This window comes from Oreochromis aureus, linkage group 18 (genome assembly GCF_013358895.1).
Source record: "Oreochromis aureus strain Israel breed Guangdong linkage group 18, ZZ_aureus, whole genome shotgun sequence".
NCBI classification, from domain to species: Eukaryota; Metazoa; Chordata; class Actinopteri; order Cichliformes; family Cichlidae; genus Oreochromis; species Oreochromis aureus.
The window spans coordinates 5,513,147-5,538,811 of record NC_052959.1 but is presented as its reverse complement, the minus strand read 5'-3'; the positions used below and the strand labels follow the sequence as shown (position 1 = coordinate 5,538,811).

The 25,665-nt window shown below is 41.2% G+C and overlaps 1 protein-coding gene across 7 annotated transcripts in view; it reads left to right on the top strand.

Annotated features, from left to right (window-relative positions):
• Positions 1–2,335: 2,335 nt before the first annotated feature.
• Positions 2,336–25,665, top strand: part of ctnnd2b (catenin (cadherin-associated protein), delta 2b) — a 198,488-nt gene continuing 175,158 nt past the window's right edge. For all 7 annotated transcript variants that reach the window (XM_039602850.1, XM_039602849.1, XM_039602843.1 and 4 more), the window contains exon 1: positions 2,336–2,468. The gene's annotated coding sequence lies outside the window, so the exon portion shown is untranslated. The remainder of the gene's footprint in view (positions 2,469–25,665) is intronic.

Genomic DNA, 25,665 nt, shown 5'->3' with positions numbered 1-25,665 from the left:
TGGGAGCCATAGTGGTTTATTATGCTTTCACAAAAGACTTTGTCGTTAATGATTAGGTCAAAGGACCAAACCACGGAAAACATGGAAAACAATGGAAAGAAACTCCATCCATTTTAGTCTCTCTCTGAAACTTTGAAGGATTTTTAAAAATGTATTATTTGTTAATTAATTAATTATTTTATTTATTAGGTCTGTGACCTACACAATGTGGGGCAAGTGGTTTTAATACAGTTAGAAAGCCAGTTTATTTTCTCTTAAATGGTCCCACTTAATCAGCTATGTACCACAGATCTGCAAGCTGGCAGTAGTTAAACCATTACTTAAAAAGCCATCTCTTGACACAGCGGTCTTAGCTAATTTTAGGCCAATCTCCAACCTTCCTTTTATATCAAAAAAATGATTTGAAGAGTTTCAGTCAGGTTTCAGAGCTCATCACAGCACAGAAACAGCTTTAGTGAAGGTTACAAATGATCTTCTTATGGCCTCTGACAGTGGACTCTTCTCTGTGCTTGTCCTGCTAGACCTCAGTGCAGCGTTCCTAACTGTCGACCATAAGATCCTATTACATTGATTAGAACACGTTGTAGGTATTACAGGTACTGTGCTGCAGTGGTTTGTATCATATCTATCTAATAGACTCCAATTTGTTAATGTAAATGGAGAGTCCTCTTCACATGCTGAGGTTAATTATGGAGTTCCACAGGGTTCAGTGCTAGGACCAATTGTGTTTACATTATACATGCTTCCCCTAGGCAGCATCATTAGAAGACATAGTATACATTTTCACTGCTATGCAGATGACACGCAGCTCTATCTATCCATGAAGCCAGGTAACACACACCAATTAGTTAAACTGCAGGAATGTCTTAAAGACATAAAGACCTGATGACCTCTAATTTTCTGCTTCTAAATCCAGATAAAACAGGTTATTGTACTCGGCCCTGAAAATCTTAGAAATATGGTATCTAACCAGATTCTTACTCTGGATGGCATTACCTTGGCCTCCAGTAACGCTGTGAGGAACCTTGGAGTCATTTTTGACCAGGACATGTCCTTCAATGCACATATTTAAAAAATATGTAGGACTGTTTTCTTCTTTGTGCAACATCTCTAAAATTAGAAATATCCTGTCTCAGAGTGACGCTGAAAAACTTGTTCATGTATTTATTACTTCTAGGCTGGACTACTGTAATTCATTATTATCAGGATGTCCTAAAAACTCCCTGAAAAGACTTCAATTAATCCAAAATGCTGCAGCAAGAGTCCTGACAGGGACTAGAAAGAGAGAGCATATTTCTCCTGTTTTGGCTTCCCTTCATTGGCTTCCTGTTAAATCCAGAATTGAATTCAAATCCTGCTCCTCACATACAAGGTCTTAAATAATCAGGCCCCATCTTATCTGACCTTGTAGTACTTCGGCTTCCTTGTTGTTCCTACAATGGTATTTGTGTAACCAACTGAACAATATGAATGTACAATTTTACAGCTTAGGGAACCAAAATATACTTTATAAACACTTACTTTGTTGTGCTGTAGCTTTTACCATCTATAATTTAATCATCTTTCCAATTTTTCTATAACCAAGGCAGCATTGACCTTGTTGTTTGCCACTGGAAGTTCTTAAGTTATGGAAAATATGTTTTGTACTTGGTTTTATTCCTGTTAAGCAACTTTAATGAAAACAGTTAAAGTTTTCTACAGTTGCAGCTTGTTTGGACTAATAACTTTCAGGCTTCAAGGTGCCAGTGGATAGATTGTTTAAAGACATTTATAGAAGTGCATAGAAAAATAAAAGCCAGTCTGAAATGCATGGCAGTCTCTAGGGCTGTTTTCTACCGCCAAAATAGCTAACTCTTTAAATCAAGACACAAATGCGTAATGATGAAGTGTCTTCGGTATCTCGTGCCTATTTAACAGAAAAAAATGTGACCTTTTCTAGAGAAGTATACTGTTAAAAGATAAAAGTGCCTGCAGTAACATAAGTGAGACATACTTGTCTCTTCCAGCTGCTGCTGCCTTTCCGTGGTACTTATCATCTCCATGTTGTAGTTCCTCTCATCACCAGTGGGTGTCGCTGCGGACTCTGGTACCCAAGCCTTCTGTCCGTCTGTCTGGCAAGGATAGGGTGATGTTGTATTGTGAACTGAGAGAGAGAGAGAGAGAGAGAGAGAGAGAGAGCACCTCTGCCGCTCTCCTTGCCTTCTCTCCTGTGCGCAGTGCTCCGGCCCGGCCGCTCCTTCCTTCCTTCCTCATTTCCTCCCCACAGCTGGCTGTCTCCTCTCTCGGATGCTGGTTGTGCCTTCTCCCTTCGCACTACCGCCGAGCAGGACCAAATACTTCGGAGGGGTGGAATGACTGACTACCTGTTTTGCATGGTCTGAATTTCGGGAAATTCGCACGTCGGAAAGGAGGGGAGTCAAGAGGGAAAAAGGAGGCTCTCCATCCTCCCCGAGGGAATTTATTTTACAGTAAGCAGGCGCAATGTCATTCCAGTTTCCTCTTTCCGCTCGTCTCACACCTCCCATTTGTGCAAATGCCTAGAATTTTTTTTGTTTTGTTGCTAGAGCATGACAGCGTGCTGGGAATATGGCTGCATGTTGTATTAATGTGTGTGTGTCGAAGTGTGTGCCAGATGTTTTTTTGCTGGGTTTTTTTTTGTGTCAGTTTATTCCGAGGCGTGGTGTGGATCGCGCGCGCGTGTGTGTGTCTGTTTTGCTTTTGGCATGATGCGATAAAGGGCTGTGGTGCGCTTCCATTGATCGTGGAGTGAAAATGGAACCCCTATATTTCAGCTTCACTCGCCGTCCATCCATCCGAGGCCGGGGAGTGTGGGGGTCGGAGGATGGAAGGAGGAGGGAGGGGGTTGGCTGATGTGAAAACGGTATTAGGCTACTTTCAGACTGACCTAAATATGAGCGATGTTCTCGTGATTATCACGGGTGTCAGCGGCACATCGTGCGCCGGCTGCACCGTCTTTGTGTTGTCTTTGCAGAGCGATGCTTGTGGACGCTCCGTATTGTAGTTTCCCTCAGCCATCACTGAGGCATGTGGACGGATGAAGAGCACCTTGCTGCCTGCGTGCTCCATGTTGATCACTAAAAGCACCACTACCACCACCACCACCACAGTGTGTTTTCTCGATCAGCCCCAGGCTGTTTCTCCAGCTCTCAACTGTGGAGTAATTAATGTCATTCATCAAGTTGCCAAAAAAAATAAATAAATAAAATAAATCAGTGTGTTTCACCAGCTAACATCATAATGTTTGCTCCTGTCAGTTGTCTGTGGATTTCTGCTCTATGACCTGGCAGAAAGTGGGGCCTCCCACTGCCGGCTGAATTAGCCCCCACACAGCCTACCAGTACATCTCCAGCCACCATGGGCTGCATGGCCGTTTAAGATGCCTAATCTAGGGCTAATTCCTGTGTTTTCTCTTATGGACTGTAGGGCTTCCGCTCACTGATCCCCCTTGAAACTGAAAAGCTGGCTAGCCTCAATAAGAAGTTTAATGTGATGGACATTAGGGGGTTAACCAGCAGAGCAGATTATATAGGACAGAGAAATGTAACTTGTTGTCAGCAGGCTTTTATCATTTTGGCAGTCATTGGTTCATGATGAGGAAGTGAGATATTGAGAAGGAAGGTGAAGGGAAAAAAAATCAGCATTAGTTAGTAACAGTTATGTTTCCTGTTGGTGAACTATTCATCATGACACCGGACGAATGGAAAGACTGACATTGTTGGCACTTGTACCAAGTGAAGTTATTTAGCCAATGTTTCTGGTAATGTTAACATGTTAATGACTGTAAACCAGAGGAGTTACTATGTCGCCTTTGAGTTACATTTGGATGATTTGAGAACAGCAATAATGTTACTTTTTTCTAAATAGGGACCGTAAAGGGTGTGGCAAAAAATACATGACAAAAATACAATTACATCATCATGGTAAATGGACTGATTCTTATATAGTGCTTTTCTACTCTCTCTCTACTCAAGTACTTTAAAGGGAAAAAACTTTGTTCGGAAACCATTTTTGGTTTGGAAAAGAAGTGCATTTTCTGATGACCTGTTACCTCTGGGTGGGCCCAGTCCACCAATACACAAGTCCATTCTAATGATAACAGTTTTCTAACCATAACCAGAAGCCACAACTAATAATTAGTAAACTTCAAATAGTTGAAAGACTGGAAAAGAGGGGAAACTGCTAGCTGGGTTATGCAAATCTAACATGATCTGCCTCACCTGCGCACTCAAAACCCTTAAATTAACCTTTTAAAAAACTGAGGTTTAAGCAGCATTTGGGGGGAAATTTTTTAATGGCCAGCTGCAGTGACTATTGGGGTCAATTCAGTTTTAGTTATACAGCACCGAATCACAACAACAGTTGCCTCAAGGAACTTTTAATTGTAAGGTAAAGACCCTATAAAAACAAAGAGAAAATCCCATTAAGCAGTTGATTCCCCTATGACCAAACACTTGGCAACAGTGGGAAGGAAAAATTCCCTTTTAACAGGAAGAAACCTCAAGCACTTTTATTTTTAAAGTTCTCTTGCTGTGAAGTACTTCCTCCCTATGCTCTGACCTACTCCATCCAACCTTCCAACTTCTTAGACTACAGCTGGTGTCTAAGAAGTTCTTATCTGAGTTCATACTGTAGTAGTTATTTAGTGGTTTTTAATCAAAGCTACAGAGAACAAGGATTAATATCGAGAGCTGCAGTCTGTAATGGTGGAGTGCAAGGTCATCTGCAGAACGAGAGACTTGCTAAAGATTATATTGCTTATGTATTGACTGTCAGAAAGTAGAAAAATTGTCCTGCACCTTGCATCTCCTGCAAGAGTACAACCTGGCCAGGTCACCAGCTGCAGGGAGCCAAGATGATAAAAAAGTTCCATTTCAAACATCTAGCAACATTTCATACTGATCTCATGACCCCTCAGGGGGTCCCAACATCCAGGTTTGGAACCAGTGACTTACCAGAAGTGACCTCGTAAAGCTTTATAGATATCATTATCATGTTGCAGCTCTGGTATGAGCATGATTACAGTTTCAGCTCCTTGTCTCCAGTATTCATTTGGTCCGGCAGAGTGCTCACACAAACAGCTTGTGTTTACTGACTGCTACAAGCCAGATTTAACACTCACAGGTGAACCTGCCAGCCACTGTTCTCGTCACACAACATTTAACTGATCAAAGAGCTTCTTTTTCCAAAATGTTCCATTCCCTGAACACGCTGAGCGACATTACAGGAAGCTGCAAGTCTTCCGAGTGCATTCACCTGCCACTCTGAGATATAATAGCGTACCTCCGCCACACCACGCCTCCCCCTTCAGCGCACCTAGCCCCCCCCCCCTTGTCATTTCTCTGCCTAATTGCTAAAGATTCATGGTGGATGCTCGAGTGACCCCATAGCCGTTAAGTCTGTAAAGTGATGCACTCTGCCACGGCTCGGAAAAGTACGAGCCTCTTATCGTCCTCGGCTACTGCAGCCTCAACAGGCTTCATTAACTTTTTATATTCAGTAGATGATACATGTGATGTGGACAAACTTTTAATAACCTCTTACTGACCAATCCAACACACGAATTACTGCTTCCTGTGCAAGACTCAGAATCAAACGATTTCCCTAACTGAGCTCAAGTTACAGATTTATGAATATGATTTGAATACTTACCAAACATGATTTGGTAAGTATTCCTCAGAGATTTGTTCCGATTGTGCAAAATGCTGTTTTTACAAAACGTATTTGAGCTAATAGTAATAATCAATGGGCATTTGAATTTAGGTTTTGTTTTTTTGGTATAAAAACATTTTCAGTGCCATTAAAGAATATTTCTTCTTTTATATTCAGCAGCCTGTATGTGTCACTTTCGGCCTTGTGGCTTGCTCGTTCAGTCTGAACAAACTCGAGTTAATATTTGCTTCAAACAAATATCTGTATCAATGCTTTACAGAAAGGTTCAGCACTGGCTGGGGAAAGGCCGAGGATCGGCCATGGGCCTGTCAAAGACCAGTCAGCCGTTTTAAGTGGCTGTATCCGTCGGGCACAGGTGAACCAGGCTGTCTCTCGCCCCGGTGGGATCTGTGCGAGCCTAAATGTAATGTTCCCAGCTATTAGCAAATCTACATGCTGTTATAGAGATGGCGGTGACTATCACAAAAGCAAGATCTGAGTTAAAACATTGTGTAACCTAAATAGACGTATTAGACTGGTCCTTATTCAGTGACACTCAGCACTTTAAAGTGTGAGTACTCACAGCGTTCTGAGGCAGTTCATTCAAAATTTGACTTGTCCAAAGCTCAACATAAAGTATGGGACGTGGACTGGTTCTTATATAGTGCCTTTCTACATCTGCCTAAACGCTTTCTCACACGCACTTGTGCAAGAAGGCTTAGGCATGTGGGCTGAAGGGGTCAGGGATCAATCCACCGACCTTCCAAATGGAAGAGGACCCGCTCTACCACCAGAGCCACAGCTGCCCCTTCAGTGATGAAATTACAGAGAAAAGAATGTCTCCAATTTCTATTAGACATATTATACATACACTATATAATAGCATATAGGGTTTTGACAAATAATTCAGTAGAATAAAACGTCGTATGACCTACTTTTGCAGCAGCATTACTATATTATCATTTCCCTTGCCTCTATAGTGATACTATGTAAGATTCACAGATAAAATACTAATGTCCTCTGCAGATTCTTGACATTAATAGTACTGTAATTATTATAGTGACTAATTGTCAACAAAGTAAAATATCTCACTTGTGCATTATTATGTCCATACCACAGGGCAGCTCTCTTCCTCTGGCTATTAATTTCACAGCCATCATTCCAGTAATAACCATGATGTAAAAATGGCATACAGGGAAAACTGAGATATGAATTGTAGGTAAAGTCTTCACTATCTACATCCATTGTCCTAATCAGATAATCTCTGTTGATAACCTTGTTCTGAAAAAGAGAGAGACATGGACAGAGAGAGAGAGAAGAGAGAGAGAGATTGTGTTGCCAGGTCATTGTATTCCAATCATGGCAGTATCTGATTCATATCACACAGCAGGCTCCCCCTCCCACCATCAGTGTGTAGATGGGGAGATAGGTTGCCTGGTCAACAACCTCTTTATTGTGTGAACCACTTAGAGCAGAAACACAGCAGGAGATGCAAGAAGCAGGACAAGGTGCCAACACCACGGGCAGTGTTTTGTAAAACCTGGTTAAAGAACAAATGAAACTAAAGTGATAAACAAAGAAAAGAAATGAAGAATTATTTAACAAAGTTTGGCGATTGAATATATCAAACATCAGCGATTGCCACTGTGACTTTGTGTTCTCAGGGGAAAGTGAAAGAAATTCATGTACAGTGAGATAAAAACCCCTCTCACCCCAACCGGTCATGGCAGATGGCCCCGCCCCTCCCTGAGCCTGGTTCTGCCGGAGGTTCCTTCCTGTTAAAAGGGAGTTTTTCCTTCCCACTGTCCCTAAAGTTCTTCGCTCATAGGGGGTCATATGATTGTTTGGTTTGTTTGGTTTTTCTCTGTATGTATTATTGTAGGATCTGTAGAATCTGTAGGGGCTGAAAAATCCTTCAAGAAAATGTTACAAATGATATGTCTCTTTGTAGTTTTTTGGTTGTTTTTGGTCTGCACTTTAATACTGACCTAATCTTCTTTACAGAGATATTTAATGACATCTCGTCAGTTAAATTCTCATATCCACAAACATTTGCAGGCTTCTCTTCTGCCAGTCCTTTACCTTAACTTTTCCAAATCTTCAGCTTATTTATCTATCTATTATGTATTTATCACCAGTTTCCAGTACTGGATAAGTCATTAAGTTCTTAGAAACCTCATTCACACCCATGCATTTCAGTGAACTTTCACAAGACAGTGAAATATTTCTAAAAAAATCTTCTGTCCAGACTTTTATACTATCACTCATGCCTGGGAATCACTCTTAGGGTTTTCAATTTAAGTATGTCAATGCCCCCATTTAAGTTAATGCTTACAGCTTTTTTTATTTAATTCAAATATTTGAACACACACAACATCCCACTGGCCAAAGTGTTAAGGCTGAGGCTTAAAAATGCTACATCTCCTTTGAATTTACCTGTATTTACAAGGATGAGAACCCAGATTAGCGGCTGAAGAACTCAACTTTGAATGCATCTAAATGGAAACACTCATGGAAATTCGCAGTGCTGCTGTTGACATTTGCTGTTTGGACACCGTGTGAGCACCTGCAGCACAGCCTGGGCGTGTAACTTAACGACTACCAACCATATCCTCTCTCTGCAGCTTTCACTCATGGGTTGGACTGGTTCGCTAATGGATGATGGCAAATAACAGCTGCACTTTGCTCTCCTGTCTTAGGTACTGAGTGGTTTTCTCTTCTCCTCTGCTTTAAGAGGGGAGAGGAGCAGAACAGTCGCTACATGAAGAGGGTAATGGCTGTTTGTCAGATGCGTCATTATTTCACTTGAGTTTTGTTCATTTTACCTGATGGTCGAGTGTTTCAGCTGCAAAAGTCTCCTAGCAAAATTGCTTTGCACTTATATTTGCTGTGGCTCCCATCTGGTTGTGAACTGAAAAGACATTTTAGAGAAAAAGCAACCATCACTGTGAATTTGTGCTCAGTTAAACAATGACATTTAGTTCAATTTAGTAACCACATGGAGCAAGCCGCAGCCTGCTCAGCCAGAAGGCCATCACACTACTTTTTAATCACTGCAGCACATTAGCAAATTAATGAGTAATGGATAAATGAGAGGCATCTTTCATCTCTGTGTTAAGCCAAGTTGGGGCCAGTGCTATCATCACTGTTTCAGCGAGTCCACCGTTCTCTTTGTGTCTGGCAAAGCTCAGACCTTGCATTTCCCTCTGCACCGAGGGAAACAATAATACTCCTCCTAATCCACCTCTCACTGCATTGCTCACCCAATCAATCCCCCACGGAGTAAAACGCCGGCAAATCGTGGTTGCCGAGTTGTGGTTGCTGTGGCAACATGGACTCTGGTTTTTCTGTGATGTCAGCCAGGTACGGCGTGGCAGTTTGTGCTCTAACAAGGCAGACCCTTGTTGGGGATAATGAGCAAGACTCTGCTGTCATGGCGATGACTCTTTTTGTGTGTGAGGGGAGGTCAGCGAGGGGCGACTCCCAATTAGCTTGGAGTGTGTGAGGGAGACAGTGAGTAGGTGGGTGGGAGAGTTGCCCCCCTGGACTTTGCTGTTTTATGTTGCGTGCGAAATGTACGTTTTGGCAATATGTTTAACAATGCTAAAAAATATTTAGCATAATGGTTGTGGGCTTTGAAATGTTGTTTTAACAGTGAGATTCGAAAAGACTTCTGTTCAGCCTGTAGTGCAGTGAACAGAAGGCTCTTACCTGGTTAGTTCATTCATAGTTAGTTCCAATACATTTGAACTAAAACGCCGTCCAATGAGCGCCACAGGTGGGATTAATGGTATTGTGAACCTGCCTTCAAGCATCCTTAATTTGTGACCATGACAGGGTAGTGTTCACTTGTTTTTTTGTTTTTAAAAAAAATAAAAGAACTATTTTAAGTTACAACAGCATGTTAATACAAAACTTTGAATATACAGTACTTTGCTGTTCAATATTTACAATACCCCAAAAGATAACAGAAAGAGAGGAGAAGGGACACTCAGTGTACAGTTACTACGATAGTGATATAGAGATTTGGTATCAGATAAGGTGGTCATTTTAAATGTTTCCATGTACATCAGGAATGGCTGCCACGCCTTAAGAAATTTGGTAGTTGAACCTGCCAGTGTATATCTCATCTTTTCCAAATGCAAAAACCTCATGAGCTCTGCAAGCCAATGTTCATGTGTGGGAGGAGCTTCCTGCTTCCATCCTAAAAGTATAAGGCGCTTTGCAATGAGTGAAGCAAAGGCAATAGAAATTGAATCGTATTTTGAGAGAGTGACTTTGAGGTATCACTCCAAAGATAGCCGTTAGAGCAGAAGGATCAAATTTAACATTATGTATCTCTGAAAAGGTATTAAATATAGAGACCCAATAATTATGAGTGTTCACTTGTTTTTGACACCACCAAGGCTAATGAACAACAGATGAAAGAACAGGACCTGGTTTTCCACTGCTTTGCTCCCCCCATGGAAAAAAACCCCCAAAAGACAATGGGATGCATCAGTGTGGACAGTGGCGTATTCAGAAAGAAACATTAGCATCTAATGATTGTTTAGGGAGAACCTAATGCCCACCCCTCCCTGGTTAGGCTGGAGTCACTGTGTAACTAGCTGAGAAAAAGATTGAGAATCTTGTCTGATATCAGGCTCATTTTTGTGCTAATTCAAGTCCCAACCAAATGCACAACAGCTAACAAGTGATAATCCATATTTACAGTCATCCTATTTAAAGAAATTATTACAGTATGTTCTAGTTTGAATTTGCTGCATCACAGAAAAATGTTATTACATTATATTACATGGAAGATTTAGTAAATAACGCATCATCACTTGATTTTGAACCGGGCGTCAGGGTTTCTGACTGCACAAATCAAGAGAAGTAAACTTGTCTTTCCAGTCAATGTCCATTTCATTTCTTTTTTTTTCGGGGGGGTTTAAATTCTTGCATGCTCATTTTCTGCCCTCTGTTTACCCTCCACTGCACACTCACACACATAAAGGCAGTGATGCCCGCTCTATTGTCCCAACAAAGGAAGCGGCTCTTGTCTTGTGTTTACCCACATGTAATTTAGATTTAGATTGCATGCCCTCGCTTCTTTGCATTTGTGTGTTGTTGTGTTTTTTTGACTCGGTGGGCGTTGGAGGACCGTCGACTGCAGCCTGACAGCCGCTCTTTGTTCTCACTCTTACGAGTAAGTGGCCCTTACATAATTACAAATGAGCTTTCTATCTTTAATGCTGCTGGGAGAAAGCATGCAAAGCTTTTGGAGCTGTAAAGCTAAAAAAAATTAATAATTAAAAAAAATGACACATTGTGGTCAAACACCCATTCAACACTTATCACCCTGATGAGAGCAGTTCTCACTGTGCTTTACTCCACCGCCTGTGAAGTGGCAGAGGATATATGCATACAGACTTTTCACGTGTTAAATCAGTGCTATTACAGAGGACGCTCCTGCCCCCCCTTTTTTTCTTATTGTTACTTTTTTTGTGCTCCTAATGGCTTTTGTTGGTGAATAAACACTGTAGGTTGTCCCAACCACTCCACCTTCCACTCCTCCGTTGCTTAGTTTCATTTTTTGCTGACAGTGTGGTTTGTGTGGGGTCTGTTACAGACTGCACGGTGTCAGTGCCTTCAGGCTGTGTCCTTGATTATTTTGTGACCGATAACGCTTTCGATGCGCTGAAAAGGAAAAAAAAATCCCCTTAAGTGGCTATTAAATGCCATAAAAAAAATAAAATAAAAAATGACCACGCCACCAATTAAACGCGCCGAGGATGAAAAGCAAAGGAGTTCTTCAAAAATGGAGGGCAGTGTTATCTGTTCTCTTTCTGACAGTTTTTATGTCCTAAGCATTTTTTAAACTTTAAAGGGCATTTTGGTGCCCCAAGTGCTCATTAATTTCGAACCCTTTGCCAGCAGTTGCTTGCCTGCAGTTTTCTAAGAGTGTGTGTGTGTGTGTGTGTCTGTGTGTGTGTACACGTGCGGTAGAGGAAGTGGCGTCCGGCCAGTTGGGTCCTGCTTTGTCTGGCTTTAATGCCTCTTCATTCACTGTACTCACATCCAGTCTGCGCCCTGACAGTCACTAATCTCCTCTTTATCTTAAAGGTTTGCTCAGCACTTCGGCGTCCCATTCAGGCAGCTGCAAACCAAAGATTTGAGGCAGCAGCGTGGACCTCCATGTTGATAGATCTACTCTGTTCTTTAAAGTAGTGAGGTTGGAAAAGCTCCAACCTAGCCGTAGTAGCGTTTTTCTCTGTATCCAGAGTTAATCCCAGATAGTGGATACATTTGGGCCTAATCTGGGCTACTTTTACCATGACAAGCACGGTATTGGCAAATGTTCTGTAGGCCAGACATGACCTCAAATGTCACAATGCCCATCTGGCCTTTATGAAACGGACACGTGGTTGAGTTGCAGGCTGACCCAACACTGTTAGGCAAGGCCAAATGTAGCACAAAGAAAACTGCATATGTGGGCCACACTTCAGCTGAACCCTCATCGCCTTCTAGAAAGATTGGGCGTCTTTTTGATATATGTGGCTCGTACCTGTGGCTTATGCTCATAGGCAAAAGCCACTTTATTCACATACAAGAGCATCCATAATGAACAGTTCTGGAGCAGCTCAGATAATACAGTGCACAGCTGTTTGGAGAGGATAGGTGGTGGACCGACAATGCTTAAATGGACGGTCAGACGCCCACCAGTTTGTCCCAAACGATTTTTAAAAATAGTATGTTACAAAGACACAACAGCATTGCACAGGTTGCTGTTGCAACCGTGTTTTCTCTGTGAGCCGACTTGCAATTGTTACATGCATTCCCAGTATATTTGCTACTGCTACTCCCAGTTGTTCCCAAACAATGAACTATTTCAAAAAATGTTCATTGTTGCTTAAGGGCTATGTATCTACTGTCTACGGTGAAGCCCTTGGGAAGCACAAAGACTGATAAATTGCCCAAAGGGATGTCACTTGAGTCATCGTTTTTGTGATTACAAGTTTGAAATGTGGATGTGAAGTAGAAAGGAGTAAACTTACCTCACCTCTGCTTCAAGCAAGCACCTGGAGGCTGGCATAATAAGTTTTTGGCTGTCAAGCTGCATTGTGTTAATGTAATGTTATTATTGTCAGTTACTGTTTCAGCTTTCAGCAGTTTTGAAAACATGATTACTGAGAAAAACTGGTTACTCTTTACAGGAAAAACTGTAGCAAGAGTTGCTTATGTCAACGTGCAAGACCTGACTGCGCTTTGTCGTCACCGAGTTGTCAGTCTCTGCACAGGTCTTCCAAAGTGCACGAGTCCAGTGCCACTGAGACCACTCGGCATGTCCATGTACAACCCTCCACAGTGCAACGAGTTTATTTTGTGTGTGCATGTGGTTGTTTAACAGAATAAGCAGAACTCTTAAATATACACAGGTTCTAATTCTCATAAACTTAAGAGTTAATCCATTACAAATACATAAAAGCATGTATTGGTTTGTGAAAGCCGCCATGTTGCCCTGCCATGTTTATTATAGTGCCCCTGATGGCATCATGTTTATGTATGTCACAAGAGAGCAGCCACATACGCCAGATATAACTTATTGTCAGCAGATTAGAGGCCTGACCGTCCTGTCTCCAGACAGCTGACAATGAGCTGGCTAAACAACACAAGTGAACATTATGTCAGCTAATGTTAGGCTGGAATATCCTAAAAATCACACTTTACCTCTTATAAACAGTTTGAACATATTCTCACATCAAACTAGAGTTTATGTCCAGTAGTTAAGCTAAAGATGCCACTTGGAGTTGCCTTTGGACATCTGGCACAAATGACCATGAGGACAGCAAAGCATTGTTTCACCTCCAAATATTTCTCCAGATTATGCAGATATCAGTTCATCTGCAACGCTAACAAGCTAAATTAAGATGGTGAACCAGGTTAACTGTGTAGAGGTGGCTCGTGTTAGCTTTGTAGTTTTTTTTAAATAATGTGCCACGGTTTGGTTTTACACGTCTGTGTGTATTAATCTCAACAGCACTCATGGTTTTCCTCACGTTCTACACCCACAACAGGGTGAGCTCATGAGTCTGCAAACACTAGGACCTTTTATGCTTGAAGGTAACGTGAGTCATCAGGTTTACTGATCTATCAGTCATTGCCATTAATGAATGGCCTGGTACACTCACACCGAACAACCAGAATGAAGACAAAATTGTAATACAATTGTGTTTTTCCCCCCTCTGGATATTATTTTTATTTTCCTGGAAACATTAAGAGAGGTAATTATCTGGAAAGGTCTTGTTATAGGAGGTTTAGATGCAAAACAAGCAGCGCAAATAATGAGAATGCTGTTTCCAGTCAGTGCCCATGAAAGTCGTCCCACCCCACCCTACCCCTCCGGCTCACGTGGCCACACCCACGCTGTTAGTGCAGTGCTCTGGATTTGGGATTGGCTCAAATGAGTGTTGTCATTGATCAGCCTGGCCAGAGAAGCACACAGGAGCAATCAATAGAGGACCACCTTAGCCAACCATTTAGTGAATGAGCCGGCTATGAAAGCTAAAATCCAATTCACATTTTAATAACAGTAATGTTTTTCCATCATCACATTTTCCTTTACGTTCGAGTTTATATTTAACCCCGACTCTTTGGGAATTTGGAAACTGATTAGAATACAGATCAGACTTTTTAAAGATTTTTCATCGGCACATCTGGGACAAAGCAGAGACTGAAGTATTTTAAACAGCTTTGAAGACAGAGAATAAACAGGACATTTGCAACTGGGAAACAGATGTAAATGAAGTGAATCAGCTATCAGACACTCTGTGTGCTAGACAAAAAAATAAGCCCATTGTGCTCCTTACTACCCAGAAAGCTCCTGACTGCAACTCCAAGGAAATATTTTTTCTCAGACCTTTTAAGTTTGACTAATAGGGATTAGTCAGGTTGAACTAAGCGTCTCACTAATGACTAAGTATTGTGTCTGACTGAGAGACGAAGAGACTTTGCAGTTTATTGGCTAAGGGTCAATTCCCACCGAGATTTTCGCTCAGCTGGCTAACATACTGCAGACCATGTGCTTCAATATGTGAGTTAGAGCTGGGAATTCCGCATTTGTACTCCTCTCAGCTGCTATAGTGACAAAAAGACAGTGTGTCCTTACTTATCTTAGCCTTCGAGCAAAATTAATAAATTCCATTGATTTGGGGCAGGGAAATAACGCAGTATCCACCATTAACTTGTCTTAACAGTTAAGCCATTAATCAGACAACAATGGCCTCTTCCTTACATTTATATAAACACTCATTACATTTGATTGTCAAAGAATTACTTCCAAAAGGAGTCATGGTGCACTACAACATTAAAGCCACATGTTTGTGTCCGACCCTGGTCGTCTGACTCACGGCACCTATTTTAATGGCTATGTATGCCCTCCACCTACTACAGTCAACTTGTTAATCAAAATATATTGCCTTTTGAAATGTTTCACAGAGGAGGCATTCATCTCGACACAGCTATAATTTTGAGCTTAACAGTTTTTGTGGCCTCTCAAAATTTGCACGTCTCCATCGTCTCGTTCTACAGCAGGGCTCCTTCAAAGTCGGTTTCGCTCTGTCTTTTTTTAAAAATGTTTTCCTTTAAATCTTGAAAGGTTTGCATGGTCTTTCATTTCGCATGTTTATCTGCTTTCACTATTACACCCTGTGTTTATTTTATTTATACATATATATATGTATATATTTTTGCATTTATTTCCCCAGCTCTAACTTCAAAAAGCCTCAGTTTCGAAGAACTAACAGTGCAGTGTCCAAACAGTGTTGGAGTATGAAGTTGTACTCCCTTAAGAAATGATCCAACAGGTCTCGTTTACGCAGTTTTGTAAGACTCATATTTTTTGTGCCATCTTTCGCTTGTGAGCAACAATTATGATGGAAGTTAAGGAGGAAATTAAGTTATAGAGCAACAGGCCACTTGATGTCAAGTTTAAGGATTTTAGAAGCCGCTCCTATTGTGATCCCCTACAGTATCCAGGAACGTGTCAATCCTCTCATCTACTGAACTGAAGTCGGGGTTCTAACACATTTACATAAACATGCCTCTTATTCCCAATATTGACACAACTACTTATCGTCAGTAGATCAGACATGTCCATGTCCAGACAGCAGACAAGAACCAGCTAAACAACCAACAGTTGGTTATAAGCTAACATTGTGCTAACTAATGTTAGGACTTAGCATCCTAAAAATCACATTTTCCCTCTAAAAAAGTTTGATTACACTCTCACAGTTTATTCAAAAAGCATCGCAATCAGAGTCCAACAAAGTTATATCCACTTCAAAGACTGTTTCACTAAAACTGGCTAATAACAGCTAACAGCAGCTAGCAGCGGTAAAAGCAAAGTTGAATATATCCTCAAACTCAGTGACCCTTATCAGATTCTTTCAGCTTTTATAGCCTCTTCCAGAATAAATAGATATGGATTCTTGGATGGGTTAGAATCTCCACAAGTTACACTACAACTTTAAGCACATGTTCGTTATGTTAACCCCTTAGTCATGATCCGTCCCTAAAGCTAACTAAGTTATTACAACCAAAAAGATTCACTGAGAGGCATGGTGGTGTGGTGGATAGCAATGTAGCCTCACAGCAAGATGGTCCTTGGGTTGAAATCATATGTGAGGCCTTTCTGTGTGGAGTTTGCGTGTTCTCTGTGTAGGTTCTCTGCAGGTACTCGAGTGCCTCCCATAGTCCAAAGGCATGCTTGGGGTTAGGATAAATGGCGATTCTAAATAGACCAAAGGTGTGAATGGTTGTCTATCTCTGGAAGAAAATAGATAGATATTTGAGAAGATTGAGGAGATGCTCCTGTAGTGGCATTGGGATTATAGAAGTGGTTGTAATTCTGTTGTAGATTACAACATTATGGAATTTCTCCTGAGAATAGAAAATGTTTTGGGTTCACTATTAGTTTAAACCATCATGGTAGTTTAGATGATGTGATTATAGTTTGTAAGCCACGACAGAGCAGCTGGTTGGATAAAATGGATATTTAATATTATTGTAAAAACTAAAACCTTAGCCTTGGTTTAGAGCTTAGTGGTCTTTTGTTGACAGATTATTAAAGCATGTTGCAGATAATTTCATATGTCCACCCTCTGAGCTCTGTTAAATCTGCTGCCAGATTTGAGCACATCTGTTGCCAGAATTTTGTACATCTGTTGCCAGATTTCAGTGACAAAAAGTAGCCCAATAAAAACCTACTTTTGAAGCCAAACACTCACTCGAGGTTAAATAAAGAGAGCTACATTGTTTTCCCATTTAGGAGAGGTTAAAAGATAATTCAGTGTTTTCTCTACATTGAGCAGCAACTTTCACAGGACTGTTTGAGTCTGTTATTGTGTTCAAGATGCAGTGGGGGCATCTGGGTACTCTGAGCTTAGAAAAAATGTAATTAATACGAATTTCTTGCACCACATGACCATTATAATTAGGCTGAAAAACACCCTTGTGCACTTACTCTACCATGAGAACTATGAGCACAACAAATGCTTCAGAAGCATTAAATAATATGTGAATCAGGACAGGAAATTATTATTAGAAGAGTACAAAAATAGGTACACTGAAAAGGAAAGAGCTTGCTATTAGGTCTTCATCAACGTCACACCAGGACAAACAACTGAAAGATGTTGATTTAAAGTAAGTGGAAGGAAATGAAATGCAATAGCCTTGTAATACATCAGAATATGATTTGAACCGTAAAGTGTTTTTAAATAATAAACCTTAGGAAAAGCCCATCAGATGCAACAAAGTAATAACACTCTTGTTTATTAAAATGGCCCCACCACAGATATGGAATTCTTTTTAGCTGTGCGTGTATGTGTGTGCCTGTGTGTGTGTGGAATGCACATGTGGCATGAAAATCTGTGAAAAGTGTGAGTTTTGTGGTCAGCGCATGCGAGTTAATACACTTGCAGACTCTGATTTGGTTCCGTTTTTCAAATCACCACAGCTAAAGCATCTTTGATAAAAAATGTAGCCATAGCAACTAATACGATTGTTTTGCAGCCTGGGGTTTGGCACTTTAGCTATCACCTGCTTTAACAAAAAAAACCAAAACAAAGCAAACAAACAAAAAAACAGTGAGTGGGTAAAGCTGGGAAGTTACTAGCTAGGGTGACCAACCGTCCTCTTTTCCCAGGACGTGTCCACTTTTCACATTCTGTCCGGGGCATCCGGGGGGATTTTAGAGATTGATAAAAATGTCCGGGTTTTCCTATAGTCCGACAGAGGACCCATGTGTGTGACCTGATCCCCGAGCTGCTGCTTTGTGAGCGTTTGTTCTGCGCTCACAGACAGGACAGACAGCGCGCAGCAACACGCCTAATGATGTTTAAAAGATCCCAAAGCGCAAGTACGTCTTTTCAGACGAACTGCAAAAGAAATTTCCCTCGTACCGACTTAGTACTGGTAATTTTTCTTATGCAGATGAGGCATTATTTCTGTACCATTATTTAATTCCAGAGGCTTTTAAGTTATTTTTTGCACTTGTAAAAGCCTATATGACATTTTTTATTTCACAATTCATTAACCGCACAGAGAAGGCATCGTTTAACTATGTTAAATATGTTTCTTTAAGCAAGTTCTTCATGAATGAGCCAAGTGTCCTCTTTTTTGGAAATCAAAATATGGTCACCCTATTACTAGCTAACACTGGGAAGTTGCTAGCTAACACTGGGAAGTTGTTAGCTAACACTGGGAAGTTGCTAGCTAACAATGGGAAGTTGCTAGCTTCCTTCCCTACTAGAAAGGTACAACTGTACAATATTAAATTACATGCTACGCATTACAAGATACATGAAACAACCCCAACCATAACCAAAAGCTGATCAAGACAAAAACAACTATAATTTCCTGTTACTCAAAGCTGCTAGTTTTAACAACTTTATGGGTTACGTTATCTAAAAATTCCCCCTCCATACAATACTCATGAATGGGGAAATTAGCTATGACCAAAACCATTTTTTTAGCAGTCAACATGGATATATTTGCTTTAAAGTTGGTTTAAGACTGCTGCCTTTCATATAGGAAGCAGCATACACTGCACTGCACTCTGAAACCCATTCTTTTCTATGGCTTGTGCCGCACAATAATGGTTTCCCGCTGCGTTGAACAAACCGGAGCACAAGCCCGCTGACCAGGGAGCACTCACAGGTGCCCCAGTCAAACTTAAACACAGCTGAACTTTGACATCAGCACAGTGTGACATATATTCACTCAACCTGTAGAACTGTAGAATGAGAGGCAGCAGGCGCACATACAGTAGTACACCTGACGACTATGAGCGCCTGCAAAAGATGTCATCAACGGCCAGCTCAACAAAACCTTTAGGTAATTCAGGCAACCTTATCATAGCCTCTGATGTGAAAAGGCCTCTTGTGGGCAGGCTGTTTCAGCATCTCAACAACAGTACAGTCCTATTTTTAGCTAGCTTAAAGGTTGATTGAAGTTAGAGGGTCAAGTGGGTACAATCAACATATACTAGCTTATCTTTTCCTCTGTTCTTTTTTCAGTCACTGATGGGAGTAGAGCTAGACGGCATGCTTCTCACCTTTAACAGATTTTGTTTGTCAGTAGCTGAAAATAGCAGAATGAACAAAATGAGAACCCTACAAATTAAAACGACAAAAAGCTCAGGTACAACAAACCTTGCCTGTGCTCCACTTGCACCACTGCTCAGGCAGTATCCACAAGTTACACTATCAAGTCTTATGGTAAACCACCCTGGTTGGCAACACTGCTCATAATCGTGTCGAAGGTTTTCCTTCTAGTAAAAGGCATTTCTAAATGACCACCAACTTTTGATTGGTAGCAAACTATGTATGTGCATACCCTCTAATACAGCCTTTGATTGTAGCACTGCTGCCTTGGGTTTCCATGCCAGTGCTGCACTACTTGACTTTTGAGCATCTGCAAGTGTTCGTTTTACAAATTCAAATTAAAACACAAAATATAAGGTCACTGCTATTATTCTTTTCTTTTAAAAATCATGGGAAACTTAATTTGATTCAAAATGCTTTACTTTTTCTTGCAGTCCTTGCTGTTTGAAAAAAGGTGAGTCAGACCTGGTCTTTGAGCACGCAGAGGAACGAGGAGAATGATTATCAGGAGGGTGAAGTAGTGCAAGCGAGCGAAGAGGGAGGCAAGAAGAGGCTTTATATATGTGGTGAGCATTCTTCACTTGTGACTGTGGGAGCCAGTGACACATGAAATATGAGAGACAGCAGCACTCTCCACCATTTATAGTATTGCAAGAGAGAAAGAGAAGAAACTGGCCACACCGTATACACTCCAGGGCAGAGGTGGCATCATTTTTTCATTCGCTAAAGAGGAAAAAGAGGAATCCTAGCCAGTACTGAGAAGGCACACATGTCACTGCAGTGACTACGACAGGCCAGTCTGAAGCAGAAACGCGTGTGTCATCTCGGTAGTGAGAGGTGGGTAAATAAGCCTCTGCATCCACTTTTCTTTTTTAGCTCACAAAGCTAAACAGATGCTTGGGGGAAGCGCCGGTTGTGGCTTTGTGTTGTTGCTTTGTGGCGATTCAAACCCATCTGCAGCTCAGCACTGTTTTGTACAAACTGCTAAAAATGTATCAGTGCTACTGGGAATGCAACAGCATGTCCTGTTCTGCTGGAGATAATGATGAAAAGAAGCCAAAACGAAGCCCAGTGAAAGTGGGCATGCAGCTTAGGGAATCTATCCATTTATGTTATTTTATGTTTAGATGAAGACTCGCAAGCAAGAATCAAAAGAAAGCGGAATTGGTTCAGTTCTTGTAGTGGGTGACAAGCACTAAAAATAACCGTGGCAAACCATCGCTAATGCTAATTTAATGGGGGTCATAAGGCCAGCTGCAAATATGAATGGATGGCTGAATGGATGAAGACTCATCATTAGACATCATCTGCTGTGTTGGTCCTGATGTAAGATGATTTCGATAGCTCTGCCCTCAAATTGCATAATATGTCCGCGCTGTCGGGCCAAAGAGGCATCAGAGCGTCCCATAAAAGTAACCGGAAGACTTTGATTTGTCATGCTCAGAAAGCATGACCCATTAGGAAAGCAGCAAGTATTCTTATCTCTCCAAAATTGTCCAGAATGGTCACATTTGCAGCTTAAAATGATACTTGTGAGTGTTTTTGAAGAGGTATTTGCTTCTTGATATTTCAGTGTTTCACAAGGTGCCCCAACTCGCATTAAACCGTCATCTCGGCTGTTTGATGCCGACGCTCTCACGCTTGGGCTTGAGCTTTAGCCACGGTCCGAGGCAGAAGCCGAAGGCGGCCGCGAAACTTTGATGCTGCCTTCCATAAGCGATTTCTTCAGTGATGTCATATCTGTAGAGAAAAGCCCTTCAAAGTCAGGCTGATGTATTATGCATGGCACTATAGTAACTAGCCAGTGTGTTAGTAGTGCTCCGGGGTGGTAATGGTGATGCTTGCAGTGCTGAGAATAGCAATGGGAAGCCTTTGTACTGAATGCTTTTGCCAAGGATGAATTCCTCTATGGTCAGCTTATCTTTCCTCAGATGTATGTTCTATGTATGCAGACACCGTGCAGGGGTAGCAGTGGATTGTGCTTTATGCTTTGAACGCTAATGCATACTGTAGAAATTCACAACTTTAGCAGACAACTTGTGTCCTTGTTTGAGCTTTTTCATTTTCATTTTTTTCATTTCCTTTTTTACCTCCGCCAAGCAAGTTAGGTTTTTGGTAGTGTTTGCATGCATCGGCGTCATTCTGTGAACGTGATAAAGTTTTGAATGAAGTGTGATAAAACTTTGCAGTGGGGTCATTTGGCTTACATTCACCAAGGTCTTCAAGGTCAACTTGAATTGTGTTATAACGGTAAAGAAAATAATTGTTAAGAGAAATGTTAAGGTGAGAAAATCTGAATTTTGGGTTTTCACTAAAGTTTGATGTGGCTTTTTTGTTAGATTGAATAATGACTAGTTCTTAAAAATGAAGCTTCTTTTTCACTTAATGCAAGAACTACTTTTTCTGTTTTTTAAATGACAGATTATAGCAAATCATGCCATTATTTAAAAATTAACTATTTTGATAAATTATGCATTTATTTATTTTTGATCTCCCCCCCAAAAAACCCATTAAATATATTAGTTAAAGGAACAGTAAATAATTTATCCCCTTGTCTTCTCTTGCCTAAATGTTGGCACAATATAATTTAGTAATATTTTGTTTGGACATCATTAAAAAAAAGATCATTTATGGTGTACTTGCAGAAGTGATATGTTGCTGCACTTCTACACAATTATGGCAGATGAAATAGGTCATTTTAATGGCAGCAGAAGGCTGTGGATCAGTAAGTCATTAAATCCTTTATTTGGTTCTGGACTGGAATTATACATTAAATATCACAACAATGGCCAGGTAGTTTTGTGCAGACATTTATGTTTCCAAGAGTTAACTATTGACTCTTAATACGCTTACCTTTAATCTAGTGCAAACGGGAATGTTGATATTGTTGATTTGCATTCTCTCACTTCACCAAAGAGATTCTGAGAATTAAATTTAGCATAAAACAGCATGTAAAGGGCCACTAGATGAAACAAATATGTAAGACACTTGCAGATATTAATACACCATATGAACAAAAGTATTCGGCCACCTACACATCAGACCTACAGGAGCATTCATGACATCCTATTCTAAATCCACAGGTATTTTAAAAAAGCTGGTCTCCTCTTTGCAGCTATAGTAGCTTCCATTCTTTTGGCAAGGCTTTCTACAAGATTTTGGAATGTGATGAGAATTTTTTCCCATTCATGTTGGATGTTGGACCAAAGGGTCTGGCTTGCAATGTCCATTCTAGTTCTTCCCAGAAGTGTTTTATGGGGTTGAGGTCAGGCCAGCTGAGTTCTTCCAACCCAACCTCATGCAGCTTGCTTTGTGCACTGTGGCACCATCATGCTGTCAAAGAAAAGACTTTCACCAAATCTTTCCAACACGTTCTCACTCCCAAAGCGTAACATTTTACGCTATGTGACAAATGGTCGGTATATTACGCTTGCGGCCATCCAACACGTCCTATATTACGAGTTCGGAACAAATAAGGAAATATGAGAACCGTTTGGAATGATCTACACATGTACATTTATTCTACTTAAATCACTTTGGAAAACACTATATAAAACATTTATATAGTGGTGGTTAAGATTAGGGATAAGGTTATGGTTCCACGGCTGGAATGTGTGTTACCGCAGGAGCGTCATTCTATTTGATTTCATCCACAATCCGGCGTGTAGCATAGGAACGCCTCGGGATGTGACAAATCGTCGGTATATTACGCGTCGGGAGTGAGAACGGGCTGACTTTTCCCACAGAGTTGGAAGCATAGAAAGGCATAGCTTTAAGATTTCCCTTTGCTGGAATTAAAGGTTTGGATGAGCTACTGGGGCATATTTTGGTAGAGTCTATCTGTCTTATTGCTGGGATGTGTCTTGGGAATGTTGCCTGAGAAACATCCCAGGAACTGAACCTGTGGTTTTACGATCGGTAGACCCCACTCTGCAAATATAACCTTGCAGTACTGACTAAACCCTCTGAAGATTAGTTGTAACAAGCCTCTGGCAGGTTCTACAAAACGCTGCAGTTGACCAGCACTGCTCGCTTTGAAGGCTCTCTCAGTCAGTAACTTTCATTTCTGAATTCTCCTTCACAGGCAGCTTTGTCATCCACCAGCTTGGATTCTTTCGTGGCAAACAGGGTAGCACAAATTTTAATTTGTTTTCGCAATATGTTTATCACCACTGTTGTAACCTCTGTAATTACACCATGTGATGGAGCCTCTCATGAACATAGCTCACCCTGAGGATCTGTGGAAATTATGTATAATTCATGGTGTTGATTGTATTTATAGTTGCTCTGGCTTGTTGTTTGGAGACAGAAATGTAGCGTTAAACAAGGGCTACTTTGTTATGAAGATGCGAAGCTGCTCCTTCAGTGAACAGTTTGCTTCACTTCTTTTTTAAGTTTTTGGCCACCGCCTGGGGGGCGAAGCTTTGCAGAAAGAGGTGGAAACTTTGTGGGTTTTTTAAATTTCTTTCACTTTCCTCCTGTATTCACAACTGGCAAAAAGATCAACATCCCCACTCAAATTAATGTGATTCTTCATTCTTTTTTCTTTCAAGCTAAAACACCCTGAGCTCTGTAGCACATTCAAAGCTGTGCCCTTGCAGAGTACCATTAGAGTACATAAAAGTTTAAATGTCTTAAGCTCTGAATTGCCCACATTTGCCTGTTCGTTAGAGTAGCATAATTTATAGGGAGACAACTGACTACATGATGTTGGAGTCAAGAGAAGCAAGTCTTCATGAGCACTAATAAGAAGTGTGCTCAGTACATGCAAAATGATCCTGACAAGCAAGTTCTTCTAAAGTAATCGTTAAATCAGAGGTGAAGATTTGGTTGAAAGTGCATTAAGGGAAAAGTTAGTGTTAGGCAAGAAGTGTTCCACCAGGAAAGTTGTTAGAAAATTGCTCGAGTGTATTTGGTTCATATAGCACTATCCACCAGCTATAACAAGAAGCAGATTCTCGCCTCTCCAGTTGTCCTATTTGAAATATATCACAAGAAAGGTGTGGCTGAAAAAAATGCCCCAATTGGATTGGATGGATCGTTACAGAAACACAAAGATGGTTACCAGACTTAGTTTGCTGGGTCACTCTGTGTGCCACAGACAATAACCAGGCTGCATGTGTGAAGCTCTGCATGCAGGAGGAAAGATGCTGAGACAGGAGAGACATCCACTTATTTACCACCCACAGCATGAAGGCACACTGTATATTGATACCGTGAAATACAGTGGAAACACAGCTGCCTGCATTTCTAAATGTAACTCCAGCATTTTATTGAACGTACTGGGAAAGCTGGCATACTCCCTGTGCGAGTATGTGTTTGTCAATAAGAGCACATTAGCGATTTGTGTGTGTGTGTGTGTCTGTGTGTTTGTGTGTGTTTAGGTCAGCTTTGCTGCCCACATGGTTTCAGGTCTCTCACTCTCTCCTGCGCGAGGCTATCCTGAGGTGGATCCCTGCTGCTGTCCTGTAACCTTGCCAGTGACAACACTGGCAGCCAATCATTATAAAGCAGTTTATGACTTGCCTCCTAAACTAAGGTTTCAGGCAAAAGATTTGTCACATAAAGCAGGACCGCTGAATTTTTGATGCAAATAAAAATGGTCCTTTATTTGATATTATTTGGGGAAAAAATAAAAAAGCAGCTTGTATTGTTTCTGTCTTTGCATAAGTGGACAGTGTGCCGACAGCAAGACATTACCCCTAAATCTGATCACTCAGACCCCGCCTCCCACCACCACCCTCAACCTCCGCCTCCAAACCCGCCCCATCCGCTTCCCCCGCATTATGATAATCTGCCGATGTGACCATAACCACTTATCCTTTCACAAGATTGTGGAACACGGCTGAGCGAGGCTGATCCTCCTACCTCTCCTCTGACCTCAGAGACGAGATGTGAGGAAATCAAAAAATGTATTAGTTGCCAGGAAATTGTCTGTGATTATACATTAAAAGGTGATTTTCATGCCCCGACTGTGACACCTTCACCAGCAAAATTACAAAGCTGATTTTTCGGATTAGAGCGAGCGTTACAATTTACGCCAGTGGTGCTGGATGGGATCGAGTCCTGTTGCTGATCTTGAACTAAATGGTGTAAGGAGGTCTGTCAATATACTTTTGACCATTTGCAAGCTTGTGCTGCTGACTGGATTGATGTTTCAAGCTCATTTCATTAGTGTCAGTCTGCTCCTGATGCGTCATGCCTCACCGTTCTGCAACATGATTTGTCTCTCACTTCAGTGAGCGCAGTCCAGTTAGTGAGTGATGATTAGATGAACTGCAGGGGGTTTCACAGTCGTTCAGTCTTTTGGCATCAAATCACTCAAATAAGTTCCTAATAAATAAGCAGGTTT